The following is a 20730-nucleotide window of genomic DNA, read 5'->3' as shown; positions in this document are numbered from 1 at the left end:
GTTACCGAGCGTCAAACCTGACAGCCTTCAGGCGGCAGAAAGGATGGGCAGCTGTGCGGGCACACAATTAAATAGAGCAAAGAGATAAAGAACAAAAGAGTCTAACAGATTTACGGTGCTTGTCCTTGGAGCTTCACAATGGAACTGTATTTCTCATGGAAGAAAAAATTTCAGTTTTTTGTTGTTCGCCGGAATCACGCCCAAGGGCGTTTTAATTTCGCTGCTGAAACCACGACGGGCAGTCTTGACTCCAACTATCACGGCAAGCCTACCCCAAGAGCCTGCGGGAGAACAAGCGAACAAGCAGCGAACATCGCTGTATTTTTTTACGTATTCCTCGGATGGCCTCAGCGTAGCCTTAGTTCATTTGTGACGTCAAAGCCACCTTCGGCTGTTGAAGCTGAAACCAAAACACGAGAAAAACTAGAATTATAAATTATTTAATGGGCGCAGGCGAATTACTAATGCATTGCGCATCAGAGGAAAGAAAGAAACTTCAACCGACATTTGATGTCCCTATATACTTTGCTCTAGTTCCAAAGTCTTCTATGGTCGGGCACAGCTATAGTGAATGTGGGCAGGGCTTCATTAAGCAGCTAGTGCAGTTTAATCAGCACGTAAAAAAAGGTTGCTGAGACGTTCTTGTAATGAGACTTGAGCTTCAGCGCGAGCTGTGAGCCCTGTAATGCACAGGCATTTAAAACGTCAAATAAAAGTTGTGAACTTCCCACGATATCGTCACCAGTGACCACTTCAATACAAAAACGTAAGAGCTAGCCGATGTTTTCAGATAATGATGATTATAACATAATTAGGTTCAATAACTGACAATTTCTGAATGTCTAAGGGTGATGACATTGCGGGAAAACGCGCGCACGCATTCATTGCCAGGAGAAAAAAATCAAAAACTGTTCCATCGCCTGCAAGTGCAGCAAGTGCATCGACAAAATTTTTGGGCTATTTCTACGTTAGGGTTAGCTATATTGCGTGGATTTATCTTTCAGTATGCCTCCCGCATCACTGTCAGCCGACGGCGCTTTTACTTTCTTTAATAAATGTGTTGTGTTGTAAAGGGCCATTTCTTCAAGCATATTAGTAGGCCAAGTAGTTATGAGAGCCGAGGTAATAATTATCCACATTTTTGCACTCTGTGTGTGTGAATCGGTCATGCGGCCGACGACACTGGGTGACCTGACCTTGCCATGCGACCACGTCGAATTCTAGATTTCGAGGACGCCTGTGCTGTGACAACTCACGCCGTGCAAGAAAAAAAAAGTTGTGTGAAGGGCACATGATTGAAATACGTGCAACAAGCGCGTCACAAACCACTGTTAGTCCTATAATCCAGTCACATAATTTTTCTTTTCTTCGCTAGCTGACTTTGTCCCGCAATTAAAACAAAACTATTGCCTGCCTTTCCCGTCCTACCAGTAACGTCTCCTATTTCTGCTCGTGCTAAGGCGTCAGAAGATCAGAGTTGGCTTTACTTTCGAGTCGCTTTCGCGAGCGCATTGTCACCGTCTTCATTGCCCTCCCTCATTTAACTCCACTCGGCGGCGGCATCTGTGACTCCAGGCGGCTGCTTATGCGGTGCTTTGACCTCGGCAAAGGGCGGTGCTAAAGGTGACAGCATCGCGTGGGAGGCACACGGAGGAGGCATTCGCCGCCGAACAATGGGTTCTATTCCTCTTCGAAGAAAAAGTACAAGCGCGCACTGCCTACATCAATTTCACAACGCCGCATTTCTCAACGGGCGCCGGGATCGTGAGCGCGTTCAAGTAGAGCGTAAGCTGCTGTTTACGCGGCTCCATCGATCTCCCGCTGACTCGTACGCGGAAGGGGACCGGCGCGTGAACGCAGCACGCACATGTTGAGTCCGTGTGGCCGACCGCCACGTGTATGGGTTCGCCGCCGCGGGAGGACCCGCCGAGGGTCCCGGACCCTGTTCACGTGGTAAAAACGTGCGCTACATTAGTGGGCTATTGGTGAATTCGCCTGAAGCGAACCGCACTTACTTATCCTGGCAGCAAGAGCAAGAGTCCTGCGCACATTTTAATGAAAGGAAGGCGCCGGGTTCATGCAAGGTGTTCGAGTTTACTCCACGCATATTAATTTATTCATCGTCATCATCATCGTCGCCAGCCTGACTATGCTCACAGCAGGGCAAAGACCTTTCCAATGTCTCTCCAGTTATAACCTTTGCCAGCTGCGGCCACCGTAGTAAAAAAATATTTATTGATAAATAATAAATAAATACAGGTATAAATTGACCCATAAACGCATTTCAGCCCCATAAGCCAAAATGCGTTGTCGATCATCAAATTCGCCTACTAGCTGATGGAGAGTGACGTCACCAGAAGGGAGCATTCCCATTGGCTGGAGAGAAGTGATGTCAGCAGATCGGAAGTGACGTCACGTTCGTTAAAGGCATCAGCAGCTGCTAATTCTATCCCATGGCCAGCACATGATGAATCAGGCGTCTCTATGATTTTTTTTTTCTTTCATTTGAAAATGCTCCAGTCACAGTCAGGGGCTACAAAGCAAAAGTAGGTTATATTGGAAAATTGGAAATGTATCGTTCCGTGGAATCTTTATTTTTATTTTCTTTGAAGAATGCGAGCACAGGTTAAGTGTATCTTTCTCTAGGTTGCGCTATATGTCTAGAAGAATACCTATTTCAAGCATATTTGTGAATATGAATCAATTGATTTCGGGAATTGGCCACGGCAAAGTCCCTAGATGTCATGTTTGGCCTCGTCTGGTGTCACATTGTTCAAGTTCGCCACGTGATGACGGCTCCGTATATTTTGCCTCGTGGAATTGTGGGCGGACAAATAACTATAGTGGGTAGTAGGCGCCAGTCGATGTTCGTGCTACGCGAGTCCGTTTGTTTCGCGTCCTGCAGTCAATATGACTTTTTTGGACGCGCTCTAAGGGAGTGAAAATTCCAAGTTTCCTCTTCAGTGTAAGCCTTAGCCGTTATGTTTCACCAGACATCACTAACCGCGGTGACTGTCAGGTTGTGGCGTTAAACATTAGACTTTTTTAAGCATAACTTTTGGCGTGGTCAATCCCGGCCACAACGGTTGCGCGTGCGCATGAGAGAACCCCGTGTGCTCTAAATAATGCCGGAGCCCTCTACAAAGTGGTGCTTCATTACGTGCAGGTCTACTTTGGCAACTGGAAAATGCGTTATCCTAATTAAAATGGTCTGAACCAGCGAAGGTTGCCGCTAAAGGTCGTGATGATACATAAGGGAAATATGCGCACCTGCCGCCTCGCCCGCGGACCTGTTAGCGCGAGGGAACCTTCAGATGAGAGCCCTGTCGACGGCCTTTACAAGAAGTCAAAGCGATAAGCGTGAAGCGGCACTAGTAGAATCCGCTATCGCGATCTGCTTTAATAATAATAATAATAATAATAATAATAATAATAATAATAATAATAATAATAATAATAATAATAATAATAATAATAATAATAATAATAATAATAATAATAATTGGTTTTGGGGGAAAGGAAATGGCGCAGTATCTGTCTCATATATCGTTGGACACCTGAACCGCGCCGTAAGGGAAGGGATAAAGGAGGGAGTGAAAGAAGAAAGGAAGAAAAGGTGCCGTAGTGGAGAGCTCCGGAATAATTTCGACCACCTGGGGATCTTTAGCGTGCACTGACATCGCACAGCACACGGGCGCCTTAGCGTTTTGCCTCCAAAAAACGCAGCCGCCGCGGTCGGGTTCGAACCCGGGAACTCCGGATCAGTAGCCGAGCAGCCTAACCACTGAGCCACCGCGGCGGGTACTTGTGCATGCGCAGACAGCTCCTCGAGAAAGTATAACACGGTAGTGGATCATGAATTGCAACACGCTAAAGCTGTTTTTTGTCGCGCGGTTTTAGATGGTGACCGCCGAAACATTCAGCGGTTCTACTCCAAACACCAGGCCTTGGCTCCACCATAGCCGTTTTGTGCGTTCGTATCCTCTTGCTCAATCAGTGAACGGAAGCGGTGTGAGGCATTAGACACATTTAGAATATGGTGACCCTATTCTAAAGGTCCCTATTTTTAGAGTGTTAAGTGCAGTTAGGGTGCCATCCAGGGGGTGTCCCATCTGCGGGTTTGACGAGACTATATCCCACATTCCTTGTGTCTGTTCTGCCTACAGTGCTGAAAGGCAGTCGCTCTGGAGTTTCTAGATCCACGCCCACTGACAGAAATGAAGGTTCTCGGCCACTGGCCGCGGCGATCGTCGGCGGTGAAGGCCTCCAAGGCACTGCTCCGCTTCTTGCGAACTTCTGGCCTGCACGATAGGCTGTGACTTTAACCAACGCTGACTTTTCATAGTGACGCTCCTTTCTCTTTCATTTTTTATCCCCTCACCCGTCCCCCGTCCCCCTCGTGTAAGGTAGCAAACCGATTATTCTTCCGGTTAACCTCCCTGCCTTTCCTCCTCCTCCTCCTCCTCCTCCTCCTCCAGTTAGAGTGGTTGCTTTTCGTTTACGTTCTGAATGAATACAATTTCGCGGACTTGGCCGCGTCCTGAGTCTCCGACCAGACTGGCATTTACGCTCTGACCTTGGCTGGTCATAATGCGCACACTGCGGCACAGAGGCTATTGACTGTATTGTGTGTGTCACGTTGTTCTGTCATATTTCGTGACAATTCCTTATTTTTCAGGTGAAAAACAAAATCCGCTGCCTTTTCTTTGTTACGATTGTTGCACGTTGTTGCGAGCTCATCCGCTTCTGGTTGCCTCCATACGAACGGACCAAGGCAATTCAACAATTTCAGCAAAGCCTCAAGCCACTGCGTCGACTCATCTTGAGTAAGAGGCATAGCACACAAGAAACTTCGACTGCTAAAGAAACAACTTTCGCACAACGGCCAAAGAATTTCAGGGAAGAAAAGATTGCATAAAGTCCAGATATGCCTACGGAAAGTTTCCACCGCGACAATGCTGAGTAAATTTCACAAGCCTCATACTCAGATCCATCGTATCCGTCAGTAATGTGCATGGTGCGCGCGCGCGCGCGCGCGTGTGTGTGTGTGTGTGTGTGTGTGTGTGTGTGTGTGTGTGTGTGTATGTGTGTGTGTGTGTGTGTGTGTGTGTGTGTGTGTGTGTGTGTGTGTGTGTGTGTGTGTGTGTGTGTGTGTGTGTGTGTGTGTGTGTGTGTGTGTGTGTGTGTGTGTGTGTGTGTGTGTGTGTGTGTGTGTGTGTGTGTGTGTGTGTGTGTGTGTGTGTGTGTGTGTGTGTGTGTGTGTGTGTGTGTGTGTGTGTGTGTGTGTGTGTGTGTGTGTGTGTGTGTGTGTGTGTGTGTGTGTGTGTGTGTGTGTGTGTGTGTGTGTGTGTGTGTGTGTGTGTGTGTGTGTGTGTGTGTGTGTGTGTGTGTGTGTGTGTGTGTGTGTGTGTGTGTGTGTGTGTGTGTGTGTGTGTGTGTGTGTGTGTGTGTGTGTGTGTGTGTGTGTGTGTGTGTGTGTGTGTGTGTGTGTGTGTGTGTGTGTGTGTGTGTGTGTGTGTGTGTGTGTGTGTGTGTGTGTGTGTGTGTGTGTGTGTGTGTGTGTGTGTGTGTGTGTGTGTGTGTGTGTGTGTGTGTGTGTGTGTGTGTGTGTGTGTGTGTGTGTGTGTGTGTGTGTGTGTGTGTGTGTGTGTGTGTGTGTGTGTGTGTGTGTGTGTGTGTGTGTGTGTGTGTGTGTGTGTGTGTGTGTGTGTGTGTGTGTGTGTGTGTGTGTGTGTGTGTGTGTGTGTGTGTGTGTGTGTGTGTGTGTGTGTGTGTGTGTGTGTGTGTGTGTGTGTGTGTGTGTGTGTGTGTAAATCAAATCAGACAGGTTTCTGCTTTCTAGAAACGTTTAGTAGAGCGCGAACCGGCGCGGCTTACCGTGTACAGCGACCAGTCAGTGGGCATACTAAAATCTTCCTGAAGGCGCCAGATGGCGCCACGCGCCGGCCAGCTGCAGACACAGCTCCCACGTCGGTGCCATTTACACAGAGTATAGCTGTACAGCTTTCATTGAAACATAAGGAAACTTCTTCCTGGTCCGGGGTTCGAAACCAGGACCACTGCCTGCACAGGGCTGCCGCTCTACAAGCTGAGCTAACTAGGAATGCTAGCAGACAGAAGGCATACAGCATTTAATCAGCAATTTGATGCGGCTAAGGTTTCCCCTAAACATTAGAAAAAATTGGGAACTGGTACTGTTGCTCCAGAACCGAGGCATCCCTCGGTCTGCATGCTAATTTCACTAGTCACGCATGCCGGTGCCTTAAATATTGTCTCTAGCGTCTGCACGAGCGGGACAGCAGCTCACATAGTTCTGGTCCCACAGACCATTCCACACCAGTGGCCCAGCGGTTAAAGTCTGCTGCTACTGAGTGGTACGTCCAGGCTCATTATCAGGCAGCAACTTCGACAATGCTGTGAATTCGATTGCATGCCCAGATTTTTTTCGCTTGTCGCTGCATCTTGTTCGGAATCTGTCATAGCACGCAGTGCTGTTTTGAAAGTGAACATGCATAAATTTTCTTTCTGAGCGTAATACCGGTTTTCACCACAGACACACTTATTGAGGACAACTTTGAACACATGTGGTTTCAGGTGCAAAGAAAACTCGCAGATTATAATTATACATAAATTGTATTCTCAAAATTCGGGTCCTTTTGTCAGGGTTCAGTGAGCTTGCTAAGAAGGTTTAGAGCAGCGAAAGCCAGGAAAGGGCCAATTTTCACATGATCGGTGCTTCTCGCAAGAGTTTGCGACCGCGACAGAACAGAAACAGTAAATTTGGATTAGGTAAGTTGAAAGAACAAAAATGAAGCAAACCAATAAAATCACTGCGTTCGGTCACGTGACACCTTCTGAGATATCACCTGGCCTTCAGCACCTAAGAGAAGTAGGAAGCGTCATCACCTGTTTTTAGTCAGCTGTACACTAGACGATTTCATACACTCGGAAAGAGAGGAAACTAGCGTTTACAGCAAGTATTGCATAATGCCATAATGTCGCTGTGCTTAATGTAGCAAAAGCCAAGTCTGAAAATTGGAATATAAACGCACAGAAAGAGATGACAGTTGTATAAACGCACAGAAAGAGATGACAGTTACTCCTACCAAGTTCGGATACTTGCGGGCACAGCTTCCGCTTATCGAAGCTATGAAGACAGGTGACGTTGAACGTCAAAAAAGAAAACACAACTCAGTGCTTTAAACGAAACTATCGGCAAATGCACAACTGATAAGATATAATATGTGATTAATTTTTTTTTGCCATCACAATATGGCTACAGCCGAATAAATTATAAATTATTCACATCAAAAGCTTATTGCTTCGCTTCGAATTGCCGAAAGGTTTTTCGTGTACCGAATTATGGCCCAGCCGAATTAGGTCTTTCCCAATTACGACACAACATTCAGTCTTGGCATAAAGTGCTAAAATGTGACATACCTTAGAAAGGTTCCCGAGCTCCGACTCAGGCCTACCGTAGAGGTGCGTCAGCGCAAGGCAATCCTGAAAAAGGACAAAAGAAAGAAATGTGTAATAAGTCACACCATGCGGCGCCGTAATTACGAAGAAGCCTAATTATTCGCACACTGGCAGGCAACGTTAAATTGTGGTGACTCCTTACGTCTTGCTGTGTGCCTCAAAATTCTTGAAATATTGCATCCGACGCACACAACAACGTGGCAGAGGTTGCAACAAGGTCCGGGAACATTACCGTGTTTGATTTAAGAATCCTGGTGCAGCCTTAGCTGAGTTTGAAATGTTTAATGCGACGAAGTCAAAAGGCAAAGTACTTAAACTGTGCAAATTCAATACTCAAGGCTTTCGTGTTGCGCAGCAAGAAATGTGCTCGGACAAACTGGAATATTTCCCAAGACACGGTCGGTAAAACTGCAGCGGTTCACAGGCATAATAGATGACAACAGAATATTATATATCTTTAGTGAGCGATATACACTGGACTCGGCGGGCTGTGCTATTAGGGGAGATTCCGAGGGCAGCATTTCCACGCCAGCCTTGACGTATTTCCTTTTTTCTTGTTGATGTCATTAAGATGACATTTTTTAACATGTTTTCAGCAACAACTTCTACAATTAACCATAAATCATCGGTCGAATTGCGTAGTGTCAACCAACTTTGAGCGCTGCATGCTGTTGCTAGACGCGAGTTTGGAGTAGGGTGTGCAAATAACCGACGTTGCAGTCGTCAGTTAACGTTCCTTTTGCGTCACCATTTACTCAAAATCATAGAAAAGTAATTCGAAACGTAGAAAAGTCGCTAGAAACACCGAGCGTTCATGATGAAGATGCTCACAGGAACGTCGTGAGGCTATGCCACGTTGTATATCTCTCAGCAAACGCCTGCAAAAACCGAATGGAACGCGGAGAAAAATAAGAACAGCTAGAAAGGTTGCAATAAGTGCGTGAAAAAAAATGCGCATTTGAGACCGTCTTTATCCTTACTGCGTCAGCCAACCTCGATTGCGAAAAACCGGGCGCAGAGGACGAATGTGCTATTCATCATAGAAGCGGGCGCAGTCGGTGTCTGCTGTCATGATGTGGTATTTTCGCATTTAAATGCTTTCGTGTTTTTCTCTCCGACCCGAACCAATCGCTTATGGCCTTTAGGACAAAGAAGGCATTCATTACTTCGTAGCGGTGCCACGAGATCAAAGATTGGCAAAATATTTGTTGCGGTTAATGATTGGCCAAGGTCACCTTACGATTTGAACGCCGGTGATTTCGCGAAATGCACTCTCCTGTTACATAAAATATCCTTGGCAACTACAAGTTTCATCCCGTTCATGCAAACAGGTTCACCTCATTTTGGGACACCGTATGGCAACATATCAGCAAAGAGACGGTTTACTTTGCAATGCTGTCTTGTTACTCTTTACGTTGCATAACTGTAAGAATCAGGTACTGTCTTTCCTTACAAAAACATTTTTAGACAGTTTATAGACTGTCCATAAACTTCTGTCTACAAAGTTTGTAGACTCTCTATAGACGAACCCTAGAGAACAGTCTATAGGCAATACAAATCGTATAGACTGTCTACAGACACTCTATATATTTATGGCCACAATGGATTTTGTCTATAGACAGTCTATCGACTATCAATAGACAAAGGCAATAGAGTGTGAAAGAATTCTATAGACTGTCTATAAACTATTTTTATAAGAGTTATCATCCTTTTGTATAGGGCATCATAAAAACTGTGCAAGATTCGTCTTTAATTTATTTCATTTTTTTACCGGCATCTACTCTGCTGTATCACTTTGTCATCCCTTGTACATTTTTTGTTAACCGGTGTGAAAAACAGTTGCCGGCGCCCGTGTAAGACAGTAACGTGTTCTTATAGGCTTAGGTAAATACATTTTAAGATGTACCTTGGAAATGCCAGATGTGTCGTGAGTGCCGTTGTCAGATATATTCCGCGACGCCTATTAGTAACTCCCCGTTACCTCTATGTTTTCTGTACATTTATTTTCTTCTCTTACTCGGTTAGCATTACACCGGGCTTTTAAACTGCTTTCAAGATTACACGTTCGGGTAAGCAGCGAGACATTCAAATACATCGTCGGGAACTTCTCTATAACAGTCACGGAAGACGACTTGGCTGCTCGAAAAAAAATATAAAAATTGACTTTTGGGGAAAGGAATGGCGCAGTATCTGTCTCACATATCGGCGGACACCTGAACCGCGCCATAAGGGAAGGGATAAAGGAGGCAGTGAAAGAGAGAAAGAGGTGCCGTAGTGGAGGGCTCCGGAATAATTTCGACCACCTGGGGATCTTTAACGTGCACCAACATCGCACAGCATACGGGCGCCTTAAAGTTTCGCCTCCATCGAAACACGGCCGCCGCGGTCGGGTTCGAACCCGGGAACTCCGGATCAGTAGCCGAGCGCCCTAACCACTGAGCCACCGCGGCGGGATAATCTGCGCGAAATCGCATAACATGACTATAATACTCCGATGTTCTGAAGACGCAACTAAAGCTGTTCACGTGACAAAAATAAAGATGATTGTTTCCGGGGGGCAGCATATTTACATGAAGAGGGGCTTACATCACATTAATGAGCCGACACTCACCGGGTGTCTTAGAAGCCACTGCGTAAGTGAAACTTCGTGCAAATTAGTGTATACGCCTCCTCTAATATACGTTTCGTAAATACGTTACAAGTAAAGGCGCTTGCTAATGCCGAATTTCTCGACTCAAGATTTGCAACAGCATTTACCGATTTACTGACATATACACGTCACGCTGTTCTAGCATTCCTCAGCGTTACGAATAAAACCGTTGCTAGAAGTCAGAAGCTATAATAGGTTCGCATTGAAATTCGTCTAGAGCATATATACAACAGACCGCAATATCGTTTCATTGTAATTTATTCACGAAGAAATTCGTCTTGAGCATATATACAACAGACCGCAATATCGTTTCATTGTAATTTATTCACGAAGTAGATCTAAAAAACTCAATATTTTAGGGAACGATTTTTAGCGGCCCAATGCTTATCGCAGTTTCAATTCAGATAGCACATGTACAGTCGGGGACAAAAGTCGCTGGACCACGCCTTCCTCAAACGATGCCGGAAGTTCTGCTATTAGCCGGCGGCTGGAGTCCACACTTGTGGAGATGAAAGAACAAATTTTTCACTCCTCCACAAGAGTTGCCTCCAGCCCCCGGATAATAGCAATCTTCCAGCATCGTTTGAGGAAGACGTGGTTTAGATACTTTTGTCCCGGACTGTACATTACTGCGAACACTACTCTGCAGCAACTTTGCATCAGCTGTCGACAAAGGAGAAATATGTGTGTTATGAGGAACTATTGAATGCAGTCTATCAAAATCTTGGTGTGGGCTAGTCGGTGGTCCTTCTTAAGTAAGAGTAGCGCAGCGCAAAAAACAGAGACATAAGGAGAAGACACAAACAGCAGGACAGCGCCAGTCCTGTTGTTTCTGTCGTCTCCTTATGTCCCTGTTTTTTGCGCTGCCCTACTCTTACTTCTTGAATGGAGCATTGATCAAGGAAGATTCTTGAGTGGCCATGTTTCATGTTTAGAGGTCGCCCAATGACGTCGGAGATCGCGCTTCTTTGCGCTCTTTGGGCCCCCGCAAAAGGCCTCACTCTCAACACGTGCTCAGCGCCGTGATTGAGGAGCTTTGAGCGCAAAAGTCATTTTATTGAACGGAGAAGCACGAGTTCGACGCTCCGAAGACACGCGCTGTGTGAAGCGATGAAGCACGGTCCTTCTGCCTTCCGACTGATTTATTTTCTTTTTGCCACCTCTTTATTTGTACTATGACATCGCTCTGCATCTGACGTCAATTGACTGCTGAGGCGTTCCGCTTTCGAAGTCGCTATCAAGCTGTCGGTTATTTTCCATTTGCGGGTCGGGAGCTGAAATAGCAACGACCTGCGGATGCCTCAACTCTCCCTTCTCCTTCCACCTGCGCCTCTTCCCAAGTGGTGTGTGTGTGTGTGAGTGAGTGAGTGAGTGAGTGAGTGAGTGAGTGAGTGAGTGAGTGAGTGAGTGAGTGAGTGAGTGAGTGAGTGAGTGAGTGTGTGTGTGTGTGTGTGTGTGTGTGTGTGTGTGTGTGTGTGTGTGTGTGTGTGTGTGTGTGTGTGTGTGTGTGTGTGTGTGTGTGTGTGTGTGTGTGTGTGTGTGTGTGTGTGTGTGTGTGTGTGTGTGTGTGTGTGTGTGTGTGTGTGTGTGTGTGTGTGTGTGTAAATTTATTGCCCCAGGGCATCAATGATGGGTGAAGGTGTGATGAATGATGTAGTAGAGATTAAATGAATGGAAAAACGTTAGCTGGGAATGGGGGGGGGGGGGGGGGGGGCGCACGCGCGCGTGTGCGCTAGCACACAAATGGTGTACAAAACGTAACGCACAACTGTATATTTTTTTGGTATAATCAAGTGCAAGCAGCGCAAATCTTAGTATTGCATAAAATCACGCGAAGAGGCATGTTTTTGTAGGCTCATTTATTGCACATCCGCCATAATTAATACTTTATACAGCACTCTATAAATACATACATAATAACGTCATGGCAAGATGGGTGCTCGAGAGGTGCAATATAAAGTAGAAACTTGAACAAGCGAGAGCCTGCGGTGAAGCGGATGACAAAGTCAGCGGAGCTGTATAAGGGGAGCACGTACGCAGCCAGATGATACCAGCCATGTTTGCGGCTGAGCAGTCATGAAACGGGTGTGCTCAAATTCCGGCATCGGCAGTCGCGTTCAAATGAAGGCTAAATGCACAATGAATCGAAAGTAATTGGGAACACTTCATTACTGCTCCGTCATTACCGCCACCGCAGCTTCAGGCGTAAGAATTGACTCAACCAGAGATCTCAGCCGTGGGAAAGGGTTGTGAGAGGGGGGGGGGGGGGGGGGGGTGTACGAGGATAAGTGCGTAGACGCTGTTAAGGCCTTGTGAGCGCAGATACAGCGTTCCGTAAGTTCTTGCGAAAGAAGGACGCGATAGCGAAGCGAAGGCTATCATGGCTTACACAGCAAATATATGCGTAGGGCATTGTTGGTGCTCTAGATGCGAAGAGATTATCGACAGCGTGTCACCTTGCTCTGTAGTAGACTACATACCTCGCTCATGCCGACTGCATATTTACTGTATAGTCCGCGGGCCAATGCTATGACAGTCATGAAGCTATGATGACTGAATGAAAGAATGGAGGAATTCTTGCGTCATAGTGTGTCTCCTATCACTTACGCGTTGCAGAGAATGTAGCCCTTGTTATACTCTTCGATGCTACGGCGCAGTCATTGTGCGAGGCAAAAACAAACGAACAAGCCAACAAACAAACAAACAAACAAAAGTTGGGCTGAGGCTTAGCTAAAGTGTTAAGCCTGGATATCTCGAAGCGAAAAGCGTTTAGCAAGGCGTGCCTCTCGTGATTCTGGCGTTTCAGCCGCTTGTCAAAGCCTGGCACTTTTCATATCTTCGCTTCTTTTGAGCCAACTCCCACGCTACCACTTCTGGGTCTTCTCCTCCTTCCATGGCGAAAGGTCAGACGACGGAGGCAGCGCGCGGCGGCGACGACGGCTGCGGCAGCAGCGGCCACCTGCGCTCCGCGTGACGTCACTCGGTTTCACGGTCAGACGACGGAGTCAGCGCGCGGTGGCTACGACGGCTGCGGCAGCGGCGACCACCTGCGCTCCGCGTGACGTCACTCGGTTTCGCGCATGCGCAGCTGTGGCAAATCTGTAGTGTGGCTCACGCGAAGCCCGGTGTTGACAAGCCTAGTGAAGCTTTTCGCTTCAAAAAGGTGAGCAAAACACAGCTGCTACCTTCTCCATACATGAAGACTCAAGCTATTCTTCACCTGAGGCCAAATCCTGCATATTCCATGAAACTGAGAGGGCATTCGGAGAGGAAGAAGACGCATGTTTCGATATCCGTATTTGTAGATTCAAGTTGGCGAAGTAATAGCGGTCAAGGTTAAGCGCCCCTCGAATGAAGCAGTATCGTTTTGTCTCTGCCTTGGTAAATAGCCTGTGGAGAGCATTCATTTCAAAAGCGAACAGCAATAACCGAGTCCAGTGGGGCTTAAGCGATTAGTCGTAGAAAGCGGAGCTTTTTGTTTTTGTTCGTTGCGAAGAGATGCCTCGTCATCAAAGAACCTGGAAAATGAAATGCTGTGATTTTTTGAGCGGGTGCAGGGTGACAGGCCATAGCAAAATCTTAGAACGATGACGTGCGTGGGATAACAGGCTGTATATGAGAATATGCTCAACGTGGCATCTGTTAGGGTCTTATAAGTAGTCGGAAATACAGTAGCGTATTTTTATTGTTAGTTTTTTATGTGTGTCAAATAGACGCTCTCTTCGACGCAGGGAAAAAAAAGACCTTTAATTTGCGGAATAATGACGGACAACTCCGCGTCATAACCGCGCGTAATTTCCTTCAAGAACTTTTTTTTTATGTTTTCACCCATGTCACCTCTTGCAATGAGATTTGGGACTTTAAATTTCGCTCTCCCCTCTGCACCTATGATCCTCCCGATGAGTCACTTCTGCTAATTTTGCGTCCTTTTTTCTCCAAACAAACCTGAATTGAATATGGTCAGCCCTGCTACCATCGACTATTTTGCACCGTCATATGCTTAAATTATGTTATAAAGACTATATTCAGTGGAGTACAAATTCAGTGGACATCATGATGCCCTGGTCGCATGCACTGACAACTGCCAGTTGCGGGGCGATTTATTCGATGATGGCCAAAGTTTCCAGTCCTTTCATTCACTCTGTAAATAATCTTATGATCTGGTAGTCAAATGGAGTTCCTACTGCTTGCTCAATGGAATACGATGGCGCTGTGCACTTCTTATGACGTGCGTGCGGGCATTATTATTCTCTTCTTTTCCTCCTTCCAATTACAGGTCCTTTATCTCCTGGCCCTCCTCCCTCACACATCACAGAAACCTGCAATTGTAACCTGTCCCGTAAATTTTACAAAACAAAAAAGAACTCAGCGAAAGCTACAACCGGGCTAGGAGGCACGTCGTGCGCGAAGAAAATTCGAATGAACTTCAAGCAAGCAATTTTCTTTTTCTTTTTTTCAAGAGCGTATAAAAGAACCAGCGGAAAGGCGCACCTGCAATTGCACAAGAATTGACTCGAGATATATATCCTGTTAACAGCTGGTGTCACCGAAGCCGCCTGTACCACAGGGCGACTGAGCCATGCTGGAACCGACGAGTTTGTGCTCATCAGCCCAACAGCACAACCACTTGGTGGAGGAAAAACGCTAAGGCGCCCGTGTGCTGTGCGATGTCAGTGCACGTTAAAGATCCCCAGGTGGTCGAAATTATTCCGGAGCCCTCCACTACGGCACCTCTCACTTCCTTTCTTCTTTCACTCCCTCCTTTATCCCTTACCTTACGGCGTGGTTCAGGTGTCCAACGATATATGAGACAGATACTGCGCCATTTCCTTCCCCAAAAACCAATTATTATTATTATTATTATTATTATTATTATTATTATTACAACCACTTGGCTAGAACGACGAGCCGGAGCCCTCCACTACGGCACCTTTTTTTTCCTTTCCTCTTTCACTCCTTCCTTTATCCCTTCCCATACGGCACGGTTCAGGTCTCCAACACTATATGTGAGACAGATACTGTGCCATTTACTTTCCACAAAACCAATTAATAATAATAATAATAATAAAAGCCCAAATCCTGGCTATAGGCTCCTACGCCATTTCTCATCTGTCCTCATTTCGTGAAACAAACGACAAATATACCCGAGCAAAAAAGTCAGACAAAACGCAACGTTAGTCCTCAAGCCGACGTCCTCACCGTTCAGCCGCGCAATGGCGGGAACCGCTGTTATGTCTCCAGCGCGGGCTCGCCTGAGCAGTGCTGTTCCTGTCGTCTCTTGAGCAGCTGTTCCCGACGCGAAAGTCATTTAGGTCGACATATTGTTCCCAGTATCTCTTTTCTCTTTCATTTTTGCTATAAGCCCAAGTGTACTGACAGCGTGTTCGCCGAGGTCTTGCTCGGAGGTCGCGGCGTACGACTGCGTGTGTGCGTGAGTGGGAACCAGGCCGTTGTCCCGTGTCTGGCGAAGCTACTCTGAAAGGCAACCTTCATGCCCATCAGACACGGAAGGCCATTTCTGACCCTGTTTAACTGCGGCCTCGGGCACGCGCATCACACAACAGCGTGTGATGCGGCGGACCCGGGTGACAAAGAAACTGGCTCCACCGTGACAGCTGTATCAGTTTCAAGGGCATCGCTTCAGCTAAGCAGATTATTCGTCCGTCGCCAAGACAATTAATTGTTCAAAGAGGCCGCGGCAGGAAAGGACTCTTTCCTGAAACAGTCAACCCTTATAAAAATGGTCTATACACAGTATATAGACTTCTTATAGACTATGTTGCCTTTCTATAGACATTTATTTTTTCTTATACATGGTCTATAGACTGTCTATAAAGGAGAGTCTACTAAAAGTTTAGTTTAGTTTTAGTTTATGTGGGTTTAACGTCCCAAAGCGACTCAGGCTATGAGAGACGCCGTAGTGAAGGGCTCCGGGAATTTCGGCCACCTGGGGTTCTTTAACGTGCACTGACATCGCACAGTACACGGGCCTCTAGAATTTCGCCTCCACCGAAATTCGACCGCCGCGGTCGGGATCGAACCCGCGTTTTTCCGGCCAGCAGCCGATCGCCATAACCACTCAGCCACCGCGGCGGCCATGCTAAAAGTGTATGGCCATAAATCTATAGACTGTCTATAGATTCCCTATGGCATTTGCATTACCTATAGACTGTTCTCTAGGATATGTGTATATACAGTCTATAGGCTTTATAGACAGAAGTCTATGGGCAGTGTATATAGACTGTCTAAATAAATTGTTAGGGAACAGGCCTCGATTTCCTTTATACACCTAATTCGACCTGCTGGCCTAGGTAAATCTTGTCCTTTCGGTATCGATCCCACCGCCGATGTATGATGTGTGCAAGAACACTGGAGGGAATGGGGACAGGAACAACAGGAACCAAAATATTCTCTTCTCCCGTTCATAAATCCGCCTTTCCTATTAATGCATCCCCTGTGGTACGCTCCGAGGAACAGCGGCGACAAAGATTGGTAGGAGCCGGGCTTATTTTATCGTTTTCTTTATCGGGTTCCCTCGTGACCACGCATGAGTATCCCTATACTGTACCCTGAAGTTAGCACTGGTGTAGTCGCGCGCAGGCATCACATGACAAAATTCACGCGACTGAATTCGGCCCAGGGAAAAATCCTCTTCCCCGCCGCGGTGGCTCAGTGGTTAGGGCGCTCGACTACTGATCCGGAGTACCCGGGTTCGAACCCGACCGCGGCGGCTGCGTTTTTATGGAGGAAAAACGCTAAGGCGCCCGTGTGCTGTGCGATGTCAGTGCACGTTAAAGATCCCCAGGTGGTCGAAATTATTCCGGAGCCCTCCACTACGGCACCCCTTTCTTCTTTCACTCCCTCCTTTACCCTTCCCTTACGGCGCGGTTCAGGTGTCCAACGATATAAGAGACAGATACTGCGCCATTTCCTTTCCCCCAAAACCAATTATTATTATTATTATTAAAAATCCTCTTCAACCGACAAGAAGAGTTCGCGGTTGCTGCCGGGAAGACAGTTGCATTCACTTTGGAAGCAGCTGTGTTGTTTCGAAAGAGTTAACCGCCCAGAATGCCCTTTCTTGTTTTGTTTAGAAAACTACGCTTGCAGTGATGGTGACATTCAGGAACAAGACGTCATAGCAGAGCACGTGCGTCAATGGTAGGTTCGCAGGTGCTCGTTACGTACAACGGTTTCCCAGAAGAAAACAGCAATCCGGCTGAGTGAAGTGCTCCCATTGCGGTTAGCAGAATGCCCTAATGGAGACTTCTAGTGCACTGAAATTCTATTTAATTAAGGCCGTCGTTGTTACGTTTGAAGCGTACCAGCGACTGAAACTGTTTATTTCGCAATTTCAGGGAGCAGGGTGTCATGAAATGTCATGTAAAGTTCTTTTAGGGACAGTTGAGGCTGATCGATAGCTGGTGCCTGCGGAACAGTTTTCATAGGAATTTTGAGGGCTGTCTCGGTGCGGCGGAGATCTGTTAGTGTTGGCCCACATCTAGGCGACGTGCCCCCGAGACTCTAACAGGCTGTGCCGCTTTTTCAATGTCGCTGGTTTTCGCAATCGCTGTTTCCTTGTTTCTGCTGGTTTCGGCGTCGCACTAGATGGTCGACGCGCCGGGAATAGTCGGTCTGTTGTGCACGTTGGCGTAACAAAATAAATATAAATCATGAAAACTACAGCGCGGCAATCATTTCTGACGTTTGCTTGTTTAATGTAATAATAATAATAATAATAATAATAATAATAATAATAATAATAATAATAATAATAATAATAATAATTGGTTTGGGGGAAAAGGAACTGGCGCAGTATCTGTCTCATATATCGTTGGACACCTGAACCGCGCCGTAAGGGAAGGGATAAAGGAAGGAGTGAAAGAAGAAAGGAAGAAAGAGGCGCCGTAGTGGAGGGCTCCGGAATAATTTCGACCACCTGGGGATCTTTAACGTGCACTTACATCGCACAGCACACGGGCACCTTAGCGTTTTGCCTCCATAAAAACTAAGCCGCCGTGGTCGGGTTCGAACCCGGGAACTCCGGATCAGATGTACAACGTTTAACTCGGCGTACTTGTAAGTGTCCGAAGAAAAGAATGGATTGTCTGAGAGCACGAAGTGTGTCAAGAAGTTCTTGCAAAACGTCCCTCGATAAAAAAAAAAAAGGACGTGCAGACCGCTTGTACACATATACTTTTTCAGTGGAATTAACGGGCGCGGATTTTTTTTTTTTCTGTCTAAGGAGTCTTTGCACAGGAAAGGAAAGTGGAGGTGTTCAAGGACGCCGTCCAATTCGATCCTTTTGCTTAGTGGGTGAGGGTTCCATGCATGCGGTATCCTCGCTGCATGTGCAAGTCCAGTGATTTTCAGGATGTTCAGGATATCGCGCTAAGCTCGTAATTTTTACCAAGTGGAGCTGTGGACTCTTCCTTAATTCTAACTGCTAGTTTATTCCAACTGAAAATCTGGCCTCGTCAGCATGAAGTTTATTAAAAACGCTCTCGTTATTTCGAACTCCTCGCAGTTCGAACAAATTTTCGACCTACTTCGAGTTCGTACCATCGAGTCTGCTGCAAACAAAAAAAATCAGTGTAACTTTATTTAATAGATTATCACAGAGAAACGCGTTCAGGAAAAAACAGAAACGTCGTGATCAGTCAGAATTGTTTTTGCTCGCACGCTTTAGATTTTTTTTTTGGTGAACGATGTTGTTTGGTTACGTAATGAGAAAGGGTCACGAATGATTGGTACGAAGGCTATGGAGCTTAACGTTCGTGTAAAGAGGCCCAGTGGAGGAGCCAGGAAGATGTACCAGTGCGATGCGGAGGAAGATTTAGGGAGGAAAAGCTCAAGTGGGAGTGGGTTAATGACAGGATAATAGGGCGAATGTTAATAAAACCAGTGACCCCATATAGAAACCAGACAAAGGTGTGAAGTCTAACTCGATGCAGTGAGTGAACTGTTCGTGTAGTTCCTTTAATATGTTAGTGGCGCATTAGTTCTTAATTCTTGCGACGACGAGTATCATAGCTCACCAGCTGAGAAGCTTTTATGACAACTGCGCGCGTTTCTTGCGCACCGTATATCCGGCTCACGTTGTAACAAAACGTTCAATTTCACCAAAAGGTGACCCCTTCAGGCGCGTAGCTTCCTTGCAACGAAGATTTTGAAGTATGTCTGTATTAGTGCTAAGCGGTAATAGGCCTAGCTGTCAGCCAGTTAAGGACGCAATTGAGTGCCGTAGTGGCGGCATCTGTCCTGTATCTCAGGGAAACAGTCGATCTGGTTCCCAAAATGTTGACAGCTGACACGCTGTACGCCATACTGCGAAGAATTTCGGCTTTAGAGCCACTTAAGTGGGAGCCCAGCTGTTCCCCTGTCGATTTGAACCAAAGTGAACCAAAGTGAAACTTGATGACGATTTAATGCTAAGCCAACGCCGGCAAACGGCTCCTGCGGGTAAAGCTACGTGACTGGAACAAATTTACTCCTTTGACGCAATGTCACAAGTTAGTAAATTTGTTATTCTAGAAAAAAGTTCCTGCCACCGTCTGGAAGACATTGAAGTAACGAGCGTTAGCTTTTTGGTTTGTTAGAATTGATATGACGTCATTATCACGTGGTTTTATTTCTGTCCGCCAGATTGGATTTTGACGTCCTCATTGGCACCCGAATTTGGCCGCCATCTTGTATTATGACGTTATAGTCACGTCGCTGCCTAAGTCGGCCGCCAACTTGGATTAATTTTGACGTCATCAATTAATTATTATTATTGGCCGACACCTTGGATTTATAAGTGACGTCAGCAATCAATCAACAAAAGTAAGAACAGCGCTAATTTTCACACAAACCACACAGAAAGACCAGACAGGACGGGCGCTGACTCCAACTATGTTTATTGAAAGCTACATGTTGCATATTGCATAGTTGGAATCAGCGCCCGTCCTGTCTGGTCTTTCTGTGTGGTTTGTGTAAAAATTAGCGCTGGTTTTACTTTTGTTACACAACGTTACACCAACTAGCCCAGTAAGAGGTACTGTTAATCAGCAATCAATCACCAATTGAACATATCAGTGACGTCACCAATCAATCACCAATTCTATATACTAATGACGTCACCAATCAATCACCAATTGGATTGCTATATCGATTTGCTATGGGAGCCGCCAACTTAAGTTTCTCGGACTTGGAAAATATCCCGCCGAAGACAGGTGGTAGCAGACCCCAAGAAATGAAGAAACGCGATGAGTAAGAGCTAACGATCTTAAAATAGATTAATAAAAGTTAGATCTTGCACCCGCAAGGTGCATTCAATGAGACGTGTTTAGTCGGTTTGCTGTTTCGTCACGAAAAGCAACAGAATGTATTCATAGAACCACAAAGTCGCATCGGTACGGAACACGTAGAGAGTCGATTACCTTAGCCACGCGCACTCTCGTTACAGGCGAATGTGCGGGCATCTCGTCACCATTCTAGTGGGTAAATCAATTGATAGCAATTGATATGAGGAGGAATTTGTACGGGGAATGTTTACATGCGAGCGTTGATTTATGGGTCCAATTTGCACAATGCATTCCTTGAATTTTCTTCGTAAAAAC

At 46.3% G+C, this 20730-nt stretch overlaps 1 protein-coding gene across 2 annotated transcripts in view; it reads right to left on the bottom strand.

The window, feature by feature from the left end:
- LOC144121013 (uncharacterized) overlaps nt 1–20730 on the bottom strand; it is a 297590-nt gene that overhangs the window by 159857 nt on the left and 117003 nt on the right. For both annotated transcript variants that reach the window (XM_077653908.1, XM_077653910.1), the window contains exon 2: nt 7441–7503. The gene's annotated coding sequence lies outside the window, so the exon portion shown is untranslated. The remainder of the gene's footprint in view (nt 1–7440; nt 7504–20730) is intronic.

This window comes from Amblyomma americanum, chromosome 2 (genome assembly GCF_052857255.1).
Source record: "Amblyomma americanum isolate KBUSLIRL-KWMA chromosome 2, ASM5285725v1, whole genome shotgun sequence".
In the NCBI taxonomy this organism is placed as follows: domain Eukaryota; kingdom Metazoa; phylum Arthropoda; class Arachnida; order Ixodida; family Ixodidae; genus Amblyomma; species Amblyomma americanum.
The sequence above is the reverse complement of the archived record's forward strand: the minus strand, read 5'-3'. Positions and strand labels throughout refer to the sequence as shown.